At 42.2% G+C, this 15,744-nt stretch overlaps 1 long non-coding RNA gene across 1 annotated transcript; it reads right to left on the bottom strand.

Moving 5' to 3' along the window:
* Nucleotides 1-252: 252 nt before the first annotated feature.
* LOC116373438 (uncharacterized) lies at nt 253-15,378 on the bottom strand. The gene is made up of 2 exons (XR_004209578.1): nt 13,547-15,378; nt 253-4,069 (listed from the first exon to the last, which is right to left on the bottom strand). It is a non-coding gene; the product is annotated as an uncharacterized LOC116373438 (long non-coding RNA).
* Nucleotides 15,379-15,744: the final 366 nt, after the last annotated feature.

The raw sequence follows: 15,744 nt of genomic DNA, 5'->3' as shown, positions 1-15,744 counted from the left end.
GGTCTTTGTGAAGTTCCTGAGATCTGTGGTTCATCATGTGAGTTGAGAGGGGTGTATCTTGGCTATAAAAGATACTAAGTATTCTTTTGTAAGCACTCTCAGAAAATTCATTTATAGACACTGAATTGATCTGAGAGTCAAAGGGCTATGGTGAAGCTCATATAATTAAAGATGGAGTTTAAAATATAACTCTGACTTGTGTGTGGTTTGTAAACTCATCATTTAGTAATACAGGAAATTACCACGACAAAATACAATAGTTAACTAAAAAGTTTATTTAATTTAATTATACACATCAGAAAAAAGTGGCTGCCCAGCATGAATTCATGTACAAACATTATTTTTCATTGCATTCTTGTCATTTAGCAGATGTTTTTATCCAGAGAGACTTACAGGACAAATAAGAGTTAATTGGCTTGCTCAAGGACACAATGACAGATTTTTCACCTAGTCGGCTCAGGATTCAAACCAGCGACCTTTCAGTTACTGGCCCAACACTCTTAACCGCTAGGCTACCTGCCACCAGATCAATCGACTTCAATACAGTTATTCAAATACATTCATCATCAATGACTAAAATAATGAATCTAGTATTAAAAGACAAATTAATAAACAAGTATTCGATTCATAGCCGGTTTATCATTAAACAAAATTGTTCAGTAATATAAAATAATCCACCCAAACTAATGCTGAAAACTGATCACCACAACATCTTTATCTGAAATACACTGAGTGCACAAAACATTAGGAATGGCTTCCTAATATTGAGTTATACCTCCTTTTGTCCTCAGAACAGCCTCAATAGTCGGGGTATGGACTCTCCAAGGTGTTGAGAACGTTCCACAGGGATGCTGGCCCATGTTGACTCCAATGCTTCCCACAATTGTGTCAAGTTGGCTGGGAGTGGATCTACTCTGAATAGCTCCTTCCATGTCCTCCCACAGATGCACAATTGGATTGAGATCTGGTGACTCAGCAGGCCACTGCAGTAAGCTGAATTCCCTGTCATGTTCTTGGAATCATTCCTGGCCACCATGAAGGGATGCACCTGATTGGCAATGATTTTTTACACAAACGTTGCTCCACTTTTATCAAGGGGCCCAATATGTGGCATGAAAACACACCATCATACCACCACCACCAGCCTGCAATGTTGTACTCGTGGTTTCCTCCCATCAGCGTGAAACAGCAGGAACAGGGATTCATCAGACCAGGCAATGTTTTTAAAATTCTCCAGTGTTTTCATTCCTTAGCCCACTGCAACATCTTGTTTTCTACTGAAAGCTAATGGGGATCCAAAATAAATACAACAACTACAGTGGGGCAAAAAACGTATTTAGTCAGCCACCAATTGTGCAAGTTCTCCCACTTAAAAAGATGAGAGGCCTGTAATTTTCATCATAGGTACACTTAAACTATGACAGACAAAATAAGAAAAAAAAATCCAGAAAATCACTTTGTAGGATTTTTAATGAATTTATTTGGTAATTAAGGTGGAAAATAAGTATTTGGTCAATAACAAAAGTTTATCTCAATAGTTTGTTATGTACCCTTTGTTGGCAATGACAGAGGTCAAACGTTTTCACAAGGTTTTCACACACTGTTGCTGGTATTTTGGCCCATTCCTCCATGCAGATCTCCTCTAGAGCAGTGATGTTTTGGGGCTGTTGCTGGGCAACACAGACTTTCAACTCCCTCCAAAGATTTTCTATGGGGTTGAGATCTGGAGACTGGCTAGGCCACTCCGGGACCTTGAAATGCTTCTTACGAAGCCACTCCTTCGTTGCCCGGGCGGTGTGTTTGGGATCATTGTCATGCTGAAAAACCCAGCCACGTTTCATCTTCAATGCCCTTGCTGATGGTAGGACTTTGTTACTTTGGTCCCAGCTCTCTGCAGGTCATTCACTAGGTCCCCTCGTGTGGTTCTGGGATTTTTGCTCACCGTTCTTGTGATCATTTTTACCCCACGGGGTGAGATCTTGCATGGAGCCCCAGATCGAGGGAGATTATCAGTGGTCTTGTATGTCTTCCATTTCCTAATAATTGCTCCCACAGTTGATTTCTTCAAACCAAGCTGCTTACCTATTGCAGATTCAGTCTCCCCATTCTGGTGCAGGTCTACAATTTTGTTTCTGGTGTCCTTTGACAGCTCTTTGGTCTTGGCCATAGTGGAGTTTGGAGTGTGAATGTTTGAGGTTGTGGACAGGTGTCTTTTATACTGATAACAAGTTCAAACAGGTGCCATTAATACAGGTAACGAGTGGAAGACAGAGGAGCCTCTTAAAGAAGAAGTTACAGGTCTGTGAGAGCCAGAAATCTTGCTTGTTTGTAGGTGACCAAATACTTATTTTCCACCATAATTTGCAAATAAATTCATAAAATATCCTACAATGTGATTTTCTGGATTGTTTTTCTTCTAATTTTGTCTGTCATAGTTGAAGTGTAACTATGATGAACATTGCAGGCCTCATCTTTTTAAGTGGGAGAACTTGCACAATTGGTGGCTGACTAAACACTTTTTTGCCCCACTGTATATCATTAAGGATTATCATTTTCACCTGGGTTCACCTGGTCAGTCTATGTCATGAAAAGAGCAGGTGTCCTTAATGTTTTGCAAAATCAGTGTATGTTGTGTCTACTAGCTCATTCCCACAGAAAACTGTAGAGGGAAGCAGTACCACCCAGTCACCCATCAGACTCCATTGTGAGATGCCTCACAGAGGATATTCAACCCTAAAAGCAAATTCAAGGTAATCTCAATATCTTTACAGTAGAAGCTAACAAAACACACCAAAACTGACAAGGTGCACACTGATCAGTAAAGAGAGGCTAACATTCTATAACACTCCCTTTCCTCTGCATTGTTCTCTCACAGTGAGAAACTATAGGATTACAATAGTGTTCTACACTTTCTTCATTTGATCCAATTCAACGTTGCCAATTATTTAATGACATGATAATTAAGTGGAGTGTCTATTCTTAGCTGGTCTGAGAAAACTGATGAGGTTTCTCTCCTTTATGTATACATTGGTGTCTTTTTAATTGGCCCAATCTGTAGAATCTCTTCCCACAGTCAGTGCAGTGATAAGGCTTCTCAAAGTGTGTAGCCGTTGGTGTTTTTATATTGCCCAATTGGGAAAAACTCTTGCAACATTGAGAGCAGAAGTAAGGCTTATCTCCTTTGTCTTTTCTCTAATGACCTTTAAGCTCAGCTGGTGTTTTAACATGTTCTATAGTCAGATCAGTGGTAAGGCTCCACTCGTGTTTCCCTTGGTGTCTTTTGAAATGGCACATTCAAGAGAAACACTTTCCACAGTCAGGAGTAGGAGTAACGCTTCTCTCCTGTGTGTACATGTTCAGGTCATTTTAAGGTGTCCGGACGAGAGAAACTTGCCCCACAGTCAGAAAAGGAGTAAGGCTTCTCTAATTTGTGTATACGTTCATGTTGTTTTAAGGTACCCAGGTGAAAGAAACTCTTTCCACAGCCAGAGCAGGAGTAAGGCTTCTCTCCTGTGTGTGTTCTCTGATGAACTTTTAGTGATATTGATGTTTTGAAGCATTTTCCACATTCAGAACATGAGTAAGGCTTCTCTCCTGTGTGTGTTCTCTGATGACTTTTTAGTGATGATGATGTTTTGAAGCATTTTCCACATTCAGAACATGAGTAAGGCTTCTCTCCTGTGTGTATACGTTCATGTTGTTTTAAGGTACCCATTAGAGAGAACCTATTTCCAGTCAGAGCAGGAGTAAGGCTTCTCTCCTGTGTGTATATGTTCATGTCTTTTTAAGTGGCCCAGTTGAGAGAAACTCGCACCACATTCAGAGCAGTAGTAAGGCTTCTCTCCTGTGTGTGTTCTCTGATGAAGTTTTAGTGATGCTGATGTTTTGACGCATTTTCCACATTCAGAGCAGGAGTAAAGTTTTTCTCCTGTGTGTATTTTTAGGTGTATTTTTAGCTTTGGTAGAAATGGGAAAATCTCCTCACAATGTGTGCAGTGGTGAGACATCTTTGCTCTGTGATCTTCCTGCTGATGCTCTCTGGATGTAGAGAATGTCTCAACATGGTCTCCTGTGTGAACAATATCAGAACAACCAGTCAATTGGTGTGATATACATATCAATCAAATGTATTTATGAAGCTCTTTTTACATAAGTTGTAACAAAGTCCTTTACAGAAACCAACCCGAAATCCCCAAAGAGCAAGCAATGCAGATGTAGAAGCACAGTGGCCACGAAAAACTCCCTAGAAAGCAGGAACCTTGGAAGAAACAGAGAGGAACCAGGCTCAAATGGGTGGCCGGTCCTCTTCTGTCTGTACCGGGTGACATATGTATTCATATCAGTAGGCTGTACAATACAGGGGAATAAAACTATTCTAAAAGTGGGTAAGAGATGAAAGCTAAAAAGGGGAGTGTCATCCTCCACTCACTATCACAAGGGTTAGTAACTACACAGACTCATTTCATATCATCCTCTACTCACTATCACAAGAGTTAGTAACTACACAGACTAATTTCATATCAGCCTCCACTCAGTATCACAAGGGTTAGTAACTACACGGACTCATTTCATAGAACTTTAAAACACTGGCAGTTTGTCTACTTCACTTCTTTAGTCGGGGCGGCAGGGTAGCCTAGTGGTTAGAGCATTGGGCTAGTAACCGGAAGTTCAAACCCCCGAGCTGACAAGGTAAAAATCTGTAGTTATTTTTTTTTTTTTACCTTTATTTAACCAGGTAGGCAAGTTGAGAACAAGTTCTCATTTACAATTGCGACCTGGCCAAGATAAAGCAAAGCAGTTCGACAGATAAAACGACACAGAGTTACACATGGAGTAAAAACAAACATACAGTCAATAATGCAGTATAAACAAGTCTATATACAATGTGAGCAAATGAGGTGAGAAGGGAGGTAAAGGCAAAAAAGGCCATGATGGCAAAGTAAATACAATATAGCAAGTAAAATACTGGAATGGTAGTTTTGCAATGGAAGAATGTGCAAAGTAGAAATAAAAAATAATGGGGTGCAAAGGAGCAAAATAAATTTAAATTAAATACAGTTGGGAAAGAGGTAGTTGTTTGGGCTAAATTATAGGTGGGCTATGTACAGGTGCAGTAATCTGTGAGCTGCTCTGACAGTTGGTGCTTAAAGCTAGTGAGGGAGATAAGTGTTTCCAGTTTCAGAGATTTTTGTAGTTCGTTCCAGTCATTGGCAGCAGAGAACTGGAAGGAGAGGCGGCCAAAGAAATAATTGGTTTTGGGGGTGACTAGAGAGAGATACCTGCTGGAGCGTGTGCTACAGGTGGGAGATGCTATGGTGACCAGCGAGCTGAGATAAGGGGGGACTTTACCTAGCAGGGTCTTGTAGATGACATGGAGCCAGTGGGTTTGGCGACGAGTATGAAGCGAGGGCCAGCCAACGAGAGCGTACAGGTCGCAATGGTGGGTAGTATATGGGGCTTTGGTGATAAAACGGATTGCACTGTGATAGACTGCATCCAATTTGTTGAGTAGGGTATTGGAGGCTATTTTGTAAATGACATCGCCAAAGTCGAGGATTGGTAGGATGGTCAGTTTTACAAGGGTATGTTTGGCAGCATGAGTGAAGGATGCTTTGTTGCGAAATAGGAAGCCAATTCTAGATTTAACTTTGGATTGGAGATGTTTGATATGGGTCTGGAAGGAGAGTTTACAGTCTAACCAGACACCTAAGTATTTGTAGTTGTCCACGTATTCTAAGTCAGAGCCGTCCAGAGTAGTGATGTTGGACAGGCGGGTAGGTGCAGGTAGCGATCGGTTGAAGAGCATGCATTTAGTTTTACTTGTATTTAAGAGCAATTGGAGGCCACGGAAGGAGAGTTGTATGGAGGGTTGTTAACACAGTGTCCAAAGAAGGGCCGGAAGTATACAGAATGGTGTCGTCTGCGTAGAGGTGGATCAGGGACTCACCAGCAGCAAGAGCGACCTCATTGATGTATACAGAGAAGAGAGTCGGTCCAAGAATTGAACCCTGTGGCACCCCCATAGAGACTGCCAGAGGTCCGGACAGCAGACCCTCCGATTTGACACACTGAACTCTATCAGAGAAGTAGTTGGTGAACCAGGCGAGGCAATCATTTGAGAAACCAAGGCTGTCGAGTCTGCCGATGAGGATATGGTGATTGACAGAGTCGAAAGCCTTGGCCAGATCAATGAATACGGCTGCACAGTAATGTTTCTTATCGATGGCGGTTAAGATATCGTTTAGGACCTTGAGCGTGGCTGAGGTGCACCCATGACCAGCTCTGAAACCGGATTGCATAGCAGAGAAGGTATGGTGAGATTCGAAATGGTCGGTAATCTGTTTGTTGACTTGGCTTTCGAAGACCTTAGAAAGGCACGGTAGGATAGATATAGGTCTGTAGCAGTTTGGGTCAAGAGTGTCCCCCCCTTTGAAGAGGGGGATGACCGCAGCTGCTTTCCAATCTTTGGGAATCTCAGACGACACGAAAGAGAGGTTGAACAGGCTAGTAATAGGGGTGGCAACAATTTCGGCAGATAATTTTAGAAAGAAAGGGTCCAGATTGTCTAGCCCGGCTGATTTGTAGGGGTCCAGATTTTGCAGCTCTTTCAGAACATCAGCTGAATGGATTTGGGAGAAGGAGAAATGGGGAAGGCTTGGGCGAGTTGCTGTTGGGGGTGCAGTGCTGTTGTCCGGGGTAGGAGTAGCCAGGTGGAAAGCATGGCCAGCCGTAGAAAAATGCTTTTTGAAATTCTCAATTATGGTGGATTTATCCGTGGTGATAGTTCTGCCCCTGAACATGCAGTTAACCCACTGTTCCTAGGCCGTCATTGAAAATAAGAATTTGTTCTTAACTGACTTGCCTAGTTAAATAAAGGTAAAATAAAAATAGTCTACTCTCTGATCACTCCAGATAGCTCAGTTAACTTCTTGGACATAGGGGGCGCTCTTTTAATTTATGGATAAAAAAACATCTTCAACTGGAGGCATTTTCCATTGAGATTCAGAGGAGAACGCACACTTCCACGAACGATATATCATCGAAGAGATATGTGAAAAACACGTTGAGGATTGATTCTAAACAATGTTTACCGTGTTTCAGTCGATATTATGGAGTTAATTTGGAAAAAAGTTCGACGTTTTGATGACTGAATTTTCTGGGTTTTTTGGTAGCCAAACGTGACGCACCAAACGGAGCGATTTCTCCTAAACAAATAATCTTTCAGGAAAAACTGAACATTTGCTATCTAACTGAGAGTCTCCTCATTGAAAACATCCGAAGTTCTTCAAAAGGTAAATGATTTATTTGAATGTTTTTCTGGTTTTTGTGAAAATGTTGCCTGCTGATGCTAACGCTAAATGCTACGCTAGCTGCGCTAGCTATCAATACTGTTACACAAATGCTTGTTTTGCTATGGTTGAGAAGCATATTTAGAAAATCTGAGATGACAGTGTTGTTAACTAAAGGCTAAGCTTGAGAGCTAGCATATTAATTTAATTTAATTTGCGATTTTCATGAATAGTTAACATTGTTATGCTAATGAGCTGCGGGGATAATTACACTCCTGGATACAGGTTTTTTTCGTAGCTAAACGTGATGAACAAAACAGAGCGATTTGTCCTAAACAAATAATATTTTTGGATAAACTGAACATTTGCTATCTAACTGAGTGTCCTCATTGAAAACATCTGAAGTTCTTCAAAGGTAAATTATTTTATTTGAATGCTTTTCTTGTTTTTGTGAAAATGTTGCATGCTGAATGCTACGCTAAATGCTACGCTAGCTATCAATAATCTTACACAAATGCTTGTTTTGCTATGGTTGAAAAGCATATTTTGAAAATCTGAGATGACAGTGTTGTTAACAAAAGGCTAAGCTTGAGAGCTAGCATATTTATTTCATTTAATTTGCGATTTTCATGAATAGTTAACGTTGCGTTATGGTAATGAGCTTGAGGCTGTATTCACGATCCCGGATCCGGGATGGCTAGAATCAAGAGGTTAACCCCTTGTTCCATGCGTCTCTCCTCAGGCCGGTGGTGGCTGGTCCACTCCAGGAGTCTGAGGTGCGGGAGGTTCCTCCGCCCCCTTTGGACATCGAGGGGGCCCCGGCGTATGCAGTTAGAGCCATACTGGACTCGAGGAGTCTAGCGAGGGGCCTTCAGTACCTCGTGGAGTGGGAGGGGTACGGTCCGGAGGAGAGATGCTGGTGCCGGTGGAGGACGTATTGGACCTGTCGATGCTGCAGGAGTTCCCCTGTCTCCATCCGGGTCGTCCCCGAGGCCGGTGTCGGCGCGCGGCTCAAGGGGGGTTCCTGTCACGACTTCCTCCGAAGTCGGTCCCTCTCCTTGTTCGGGCAGCGCTCGGCGTCACTGGTATTCTAGCCACCGCCGATCCACTTTTCATTTTCCATTTGTTTTGTCTTTGTTTTTTTCACACCTGGTTTCAATTCCCCCATTACAGATTCAGTATTTAACCCTCTGTTTCACACATGCATACGTATCTGATGGCTGGTATTTTGTTGCCGGGCTTTGTATGAATGCCAGTTTATTCGTGGTACCGGTATATTTCACGGACCGTTGTATTGTTTCTATACTGGTGTTTTTTCGTGTATTAAATACCTTGTCCACGCATCTCAACTCTCCTGTGTCTGACTCCTTTTCACCAGTTACCCAAAGCCTTGACAGGAACATGAGCTCAAACAGTAGACATTTGAGGTGCCGGTTCTCTGCTCCAGTGAGCTCCTGTCCAAGTCAAGCACTGATCTCATTTCAATGGATCAGGTAGCTAAGCATTGACAACAAAACATTCATATCACAAAGTACACACTTTAAAATTTGTCTACACAAAGTAAGTGCACTTAAACTAAAGTCGATTTCCCCAATTCACATAAATGGCAAAAAAAACATTTAGTACAAGTTTAGTTTTAACCTGGTCTTCAGGTATTGTATTTTCTGTTCACACCATAGTAACATTTATAGATAAAGATAGAAACAACTGAAGGTGTCTCAATATTAGTACACATGTAGAAAACTGATGATCATTACATTAAGCTTCAAAACTGGAGTGTGACCATGAAATTGTCTCTCTGCACCAGCACTGAAGTCTGTTGGAGCAGACAGAGTGGACAGCTCCATTTTACCAGCTCGTGAATTTGACACAAAATGAATAACATGCTAAACAAACTCAGAAAGCTCAAATACTTGTATTCTTTATTAAAACTACATTGAGGAAATTATGTACATTTATTCAGACAAACCAAAAGCTTCTAGCTATGTGACTTGTAAAATAGTTGATCACAATCACTCGGTTCCACACAAAAATAAAACATCAAACCTTTACCAAACGTGATAATACCTTAACGGGATTACAACCCTAAAAAGTTAACGGGATCGATATGACAACAGCGGAATGGATCCCAGCCTGCGACCCAAAACAACGACGTCGTAAAAGAGGCAAACGAAGCGGTATTCTGGTCAGGCTCCGGAGATGGGTACATCGCACACCACTACCTAGCATATTACTCGCCAATGTCCAGTCTCTTGACAACAAGGTTGATGAAATCCGAGCAAAGGTAGCATTCCAGAGAGACATCAGAGACTGTAGCGTTTTTTGCTACGCGGAAACATGGCTCACTCGAGAGACGCTAACGGAATCGGTGCAGCCAGCTGGTGTCTTCACGCATCGCGCCGACAGAAACAAACATCTTTCTGGAAAGAAGAGGGGCGGTGGCGTATGCCTTATGATTAACGAGACGTGGTGTGATCACAACAACATACAGGAACTCAAGTCCTTCTGTTCACCTGACTAATCGCTGCAGCTGTTCATGGTCCATGGGTAAATAGCCCACCCAATTTACCTACCTCATCCCCATACTGTTTTTATTTATTTACTTTTTTGCTCTTTTGCCCACCAGTATCTCTACCTGCACATGACCATCTGATAATTTTTCACTCCAGTGTTAATCTGCAAAATTGTAATTATTCGCCTACCTCCTCATGCCTTTTGCACACAATGTATATAGACAATTTTTTTCCTACTGTGTTATTGACTCTGTTGCTGTCTGTTCACACTGCTATGCTTTATCTTGGCCAGGTCGCAGTTGTAAATGAGAACTTGTTCTCAACTAGCCTACCTGGTTAAATAAAGGTGAAATAAAAAAATAAAAAAATAAAATGAGAATTCCTCACAATCAAATGCCGACCGCATTATCTACCAAAGGGAATTCTCTTTGATTATAATCACAGCCGTATATATTCCCCCCCAAGCAGACACATCGATGTCCCTGAACAAACTTTATTTGACTCTTTGCAAACTTGAAACCACATATCCTGAGGCTGCATTCATTGTAGATGGGGATTTTAACAAGGCTAATCTGAAAACAAGACTCCCTAAATTGTATCAGCATATCGATTGCGCAACCAGGGCTGGTAAAACCTTGGATCATTGCTATTCTAACTTCCGCGACGCATACAAGGCCCTCTCCTGCCCTCCTTTCGGGAAAAACTGACCACGGCTCCATTTTGTTGCTCCCTGCCTACAGACAGAAACTAAAACAAGAAGCTGCCGCGCTCAGGTCTGTTCAACGCTGGTCCGACCAATCTGATTCCACGCTTCAAGACTGCTTCGATCACGTGGACTGGGATATGTTCTGCATTGCTTCCTACAACAACATTGACGAATACGCTGATTCGGTGAGCGAGTATATTAGAAAGTGCATTGACGATGTCGTTCCCATAGCAACGGTTAAAACATTCCCAAACCAGAAACCATGGATTGATGGCAGCATCCGCGTGAAACTGAAAGCACAAACCACTGCTTTTAACCAGGGCAAGGTGACCGGAAACATGACCGAATACAATCAGTGTAGCTATTCCCTCCGCAAGGCAATCAAACAAGCTAAGCGTCAGTATAGAGACAAAGTAGAGTCACAATTCAACGGCTCAGACACAAGAGGTATGTGGCAGGGTCTACAGTCAATCACGGATTACAAAAAGAAAACCAGCCCCGTCACAGACCAGGATGTCTTGCTCCCCGACAGACTAAATCACTTTTTTGCCCGCTTTGAGGACAATACAGTGCCACTGACACGGCCCGCAACCAAAACCTGCGGACACTCCTTCACTGCAGCCGATGTGAGTAAAACATTTAAACGTGTTAACCCTCGCAAGGCTGCAGGCCCAGACGGCATCCCCAGCCGCGTCCTCAGAGCATGCGCAGACCAGCTGGCTGGTGTGTTTACGGACATATTCAATCCATCCTTATCCCAGTCTGCTGTTCCCACATGCTTCAAGAGGGTCACCATTGTCCCGGTTCCCAAGAAAGCTAAGGTAACTGAGCTAAACGACTATCGCCCCGTAGCACTCACTTCCGTCATCATGAAGTGCTTTGAGAGACTAGTCAAGGACCATATCACCTCCACCCTACCTGACACCCTAGATCCACTCCAATTTGCTTACCGCCCAAATAGGTCCAAATAGGCCCTAACCCATCTGGACAAGAGGAATACCTATGTGAGAATGCTGTTCATCGACTTCAGCTCAGCATTTAACACCATAGTACCCTCCAAACTCACCATCAAGCTCGAGACCCTGGGTCTCGACCCCGCCCTGTGCAACTGGGTACTGGACTTCCTGATGGGCCGCCCCCAGGTGGTGAGGGTAGGTAACAACATCTCCACCCCGCTGATCCTCAACACTTGGGCCCCTCAAGGGTGCGTTCTGAGCCCTCTCCTGTACTCCCTGTTCACCCACGACTGCGTGGCCATGCACGCCTCCAACTCAATCATCAAGTTTGCGGACGACACTACAGTGGTAGGCTTGATTACCAACAACAACGAGACGGCCTACAGGGAGGAGGTGAGGGCCCTCGGAGTGTGGTGTCAGGAAAATAACCTCACACTAAACATCAACAAAACAAAGGAGATGATTGTGGACTTCAGGAAACAGCAGAGGGAGCACCCTCCTATCCACATCGATGGGACAGTAGTGGAGAGGGTAGTAAGTTAAGATCCTCAGCGTACACATCACAGACAAACTGAATTGGTCCACCCACACAGACAGCGTCGTGAAGAAGGCGCAGCAGCGCCTCTTCAACCTCAGGAAGCTGAAGAAATTCGGCTTGTCACCAAAAGCACTCACAAACTTCGACAGATGCACAATCGAGAGCATCCTGTCGGGCTGTATCACCGCCTGGTACGGCAACTGCTCAGCCCACAACCATAAGGCTCTCCAGAGGGTCGTGAGGTCTGCACAACGCATCACCTGGGGCAAACTACCAGCCCTCCAGGACACCTACACCACCCGATGTCACAGGGAGGCCATAAAGATCATCAAGGACAACAACCACCCGAGCCACTGCCTGTTCACCCCGCTATCATCCAGAAGGCGAGGTCAGTTCAGGTGCATCAAAGCAGGGACTGAGAGACTGAAAAACAGCTTCTATTTCAAGGCCATCAGACTGTTAAACAACCACCACTAACATCGAGTGGCTGCTGCCAACACACTGACTCAACTCCAGCCACTTTAATAATGGGAATTGATGGAAATGTATGTAAAATATATCACTAGCCACTTTAAACAATGCTTCTTAATATAATGTTTACATACCCTACATTACTCATCTCATATGTATATGTACAGTGGGGCAAAAAAGTATTTAGTCAGCCACCAATTGTGCAAGTTCTCCCACTTAAAAAGATGAGGCCTGTAATTTATCCTAGTTACACTTCAACTATGACAGACAAAATGAGAAGAAAAAAAATCACATTGTAAGATTTTTAATGAATTTATTTGCAAATGATTTTGAAATTTGACCCTAATAACCCAGACCTGTATGTTCAAGGCACCTTGTATCATTGCCTGGAGGAATGTGCTGAGATACAAATGTTTTGGAGCTCAGTACTGCGCTATATCTCTGAGATGACCTCTACCCCAATACCATTAATCCATAAACTATGCCTCCTAAATCTTTACCCAGAGAATATCTCTTTACATAGGAGAGAAAATAAAAATGGTTGACCTCTGTCTATTACAAGCTAGACGTTCAATTGCTCTCCACTGGAAGTATGTCAGTTCCCCCTCACTTGGTCATTGGTTAAAATAATTCACGTCAAGCCTGGTTTTTGAAAAATGTACTTATATAGTGAAGAAGAAAGCCCCAGAGTTTCATTATATTTGGGATCTGTTTAATGAGTTTTTGCAAACTGATGATATTGTAGAAGCATTGGAACTGTAAATCTGTATATTCTCTATATTTTATGTGAATATTGGCTCTAGTCGAAGCGTAATCTGCATTATCTACAACTGTATATTATATAGAACTATTCTAAAAGTATCTCAAGGTTCGTTTCATAGAACTTTAAAACACTGGCAGTTTGTCTACTTCACCTCTTTAGTCTCCTCTCTGGTGCTGGTGTCAAACCATGCAAGTCTCAGTAGCATGAAATAACATCTACCTTCTGATTGAAACAGTTCTACTGCAACTTTTCATATACAGTGGGAAGTTGGAATGAACAACAAACTTAGTTCGATAGAACCTGCTCTTACCATGATTAACAGATTCCCCAATCTTCTCCTCTTCTTCATCTTTAATGTTGACATTCAGCTCCATTGTTTGACTGCAGTCTTCCAGCTTCACTGATGCCATCTCTGGATCCTACTGTAAAAACTGGGCTCTACTGTCACAATCAGGACCCAGTGACTGTGGGTTTGGACTCAGTGTGGAAGGAGAGAGGAGGCCTGCGTTTGTCCTCACTGTTGATGTTACTGGCCTCATACCAGAGTCGGCAAGTAGTAGAAGAGAAACGGACACAAAAGTTATTGTCTTGACAGTTCTGGCACTTACTTTACTCTCTATTAAATATATAATATTTTTTCTTGTTCAATTACCTAATTCAGTGCTGGACTTAGTTGTGTAATTCAGTGCTGAAATAGTTGCCGATACTCATTGTGTGCTGGTACTGTTTATATTTAGGTGCAGGAGCTTCATAATACATTTGAGCTAAAACTTAACCTGTAGTAGATAAATGCATAAATCACTCAAAAACTATTTAGTACAAGGTTACAGTTTGTTTTAGGCAGCACGATGTGCTATTTTTGGTTGGTTAGTTTCATTTTCCTGAATAACCTTGTATTCACTGTATTACTTCAAAAACACAACACAGTTGTGCAACCACAAAATGTGTGGAAGGAGAGAGGCAGCTTGGGTTTGTCCTCACTGTTGATGTTACCGGCCTCAGACTTAATCTGAGTCAGCCAGTAGTAATAAAGAGAAAGACACAAAAGTTATTGTCTTGACAGTTCTGGCACTTAATTTATTAATTTATTATCTAAAAATATTGTTTATATTTAGCCGCAGGAGTGCCACAATACTGTTGAGCTAATATTCTAAGAGGAACAGGAGTTCAAACAGTAGAAATTTGAGGTGACGGTACTCAGCTTCGGTGAGCTCCTGTCCAAGTCAAGCACTGATCTCATTTCAATAGATCTGGTAGCTAAGCATTGACAACAAAACATTAATTAATTCACATTAGACAAAGTATATACTTTAAAATTAGACTACACAACTTAAACGCACTTAATCTATAGTAGATATCCCCTATACACATAAACGCATAAATGACCCAAAAAACATTTTGTACAAGATATGGTTGTAGGCAGCACTATGTACCATTTTCCTGAATAACCTTGTCTTCACTGTATTATTCCAGTCAAAAACCAAAAGTATTTCCGTTCACACCATAGTAACATGTATAGATAGACAGATACAACTGAATGTCTCTGAATACTAGTTCACATGTAGAAAACTGATCATCATTACATTTAGCTCCAAAACAGTAGCGCAACCGTAAAATTGTCTCTCTTGCTGCACCCTCACTGCCTGCACTGATGTGCGTTAATGCAGACCGAGGGGGAACCGCCATTTTACCACCTCGTGAAATTTTACACAAAACCAAAAACGACACGTAAAACGAACCCAGAAATCTCAAATAAATGTATCCTTTATGAAATTAAGTTGACAAAATGAGATAACGTTACATACACTCAGAGACTAACTTTAACCCAAAGTCTCTGTGACTTGTAAACAAGTTATCACGTTCACTCACGCTGTTTGACACCAAAATAGCACATAAAACCTTCACCAAACGAGATAATACCTTGACGTATTTGTTACCTAGCATGTTATTACATGTTCTTTAGATATTAGAACGTGCTATTACATACCAGTAGTAATATATTAGAAACGGACACAGAAGTTATCGTCTCGGCTGCACAATTCTGACGTATCCTTTATTCTGAAGAATGATGCGCGCCTGCGCGGAACTTCCTGTTCCCCCACTACCAGTTTCTAAACCAAGAGACGTAAAAACGCGAGACTTCAGAGAAGGCTTGCGAAGCAGACCAAGCCGGGGTTTGAGAAGTCAATGAGAGAAGTGTACAATTTTGATACTTTTGCTGCGGCTAATGGGGATCCTAATAAATACCAAAAAGATTCTGTCGTCACACAGTTGATACATGGCCATTATTTTATCAATTTCATAACTGCAGTGGCTTATTCACTATAGCTCACACTGCATATCATATGTATCCTAGCATCACTAGTGGTTAGAGCGTTGGGCTAGTAGCTGAAAAGTTGCTGGATCGAATCCACGAGCTGACAAGGCTAAAATCTGTCGTTCTGCCCCTGCACAATGCAGGTAACCCACTGTTCCTTAGTAGGCCGTCATTGAGGTCATTTTTAAAAA

The sequence above is a fragment of the Oncorhynchus kisutch genome, unplaced genomic scaffold (genome assembly GCF_002021735.2).
Source record: "Oncorhynchus kisutch isolate 150728-3 unplaced genomic scaffold, Okis_V2 scaffold4050, whole genome shotgun sequence".
Lineage (NCBI taxonomy): Eukaryota > Metazoa > Chordata > Actinopteri > Salmoniformes > Salmonidae > Oncorhynchus > Oncorhynchus kisutch.
This window is presented reverse-complemented; position numbering and strand designations above follow the sequence as displayed.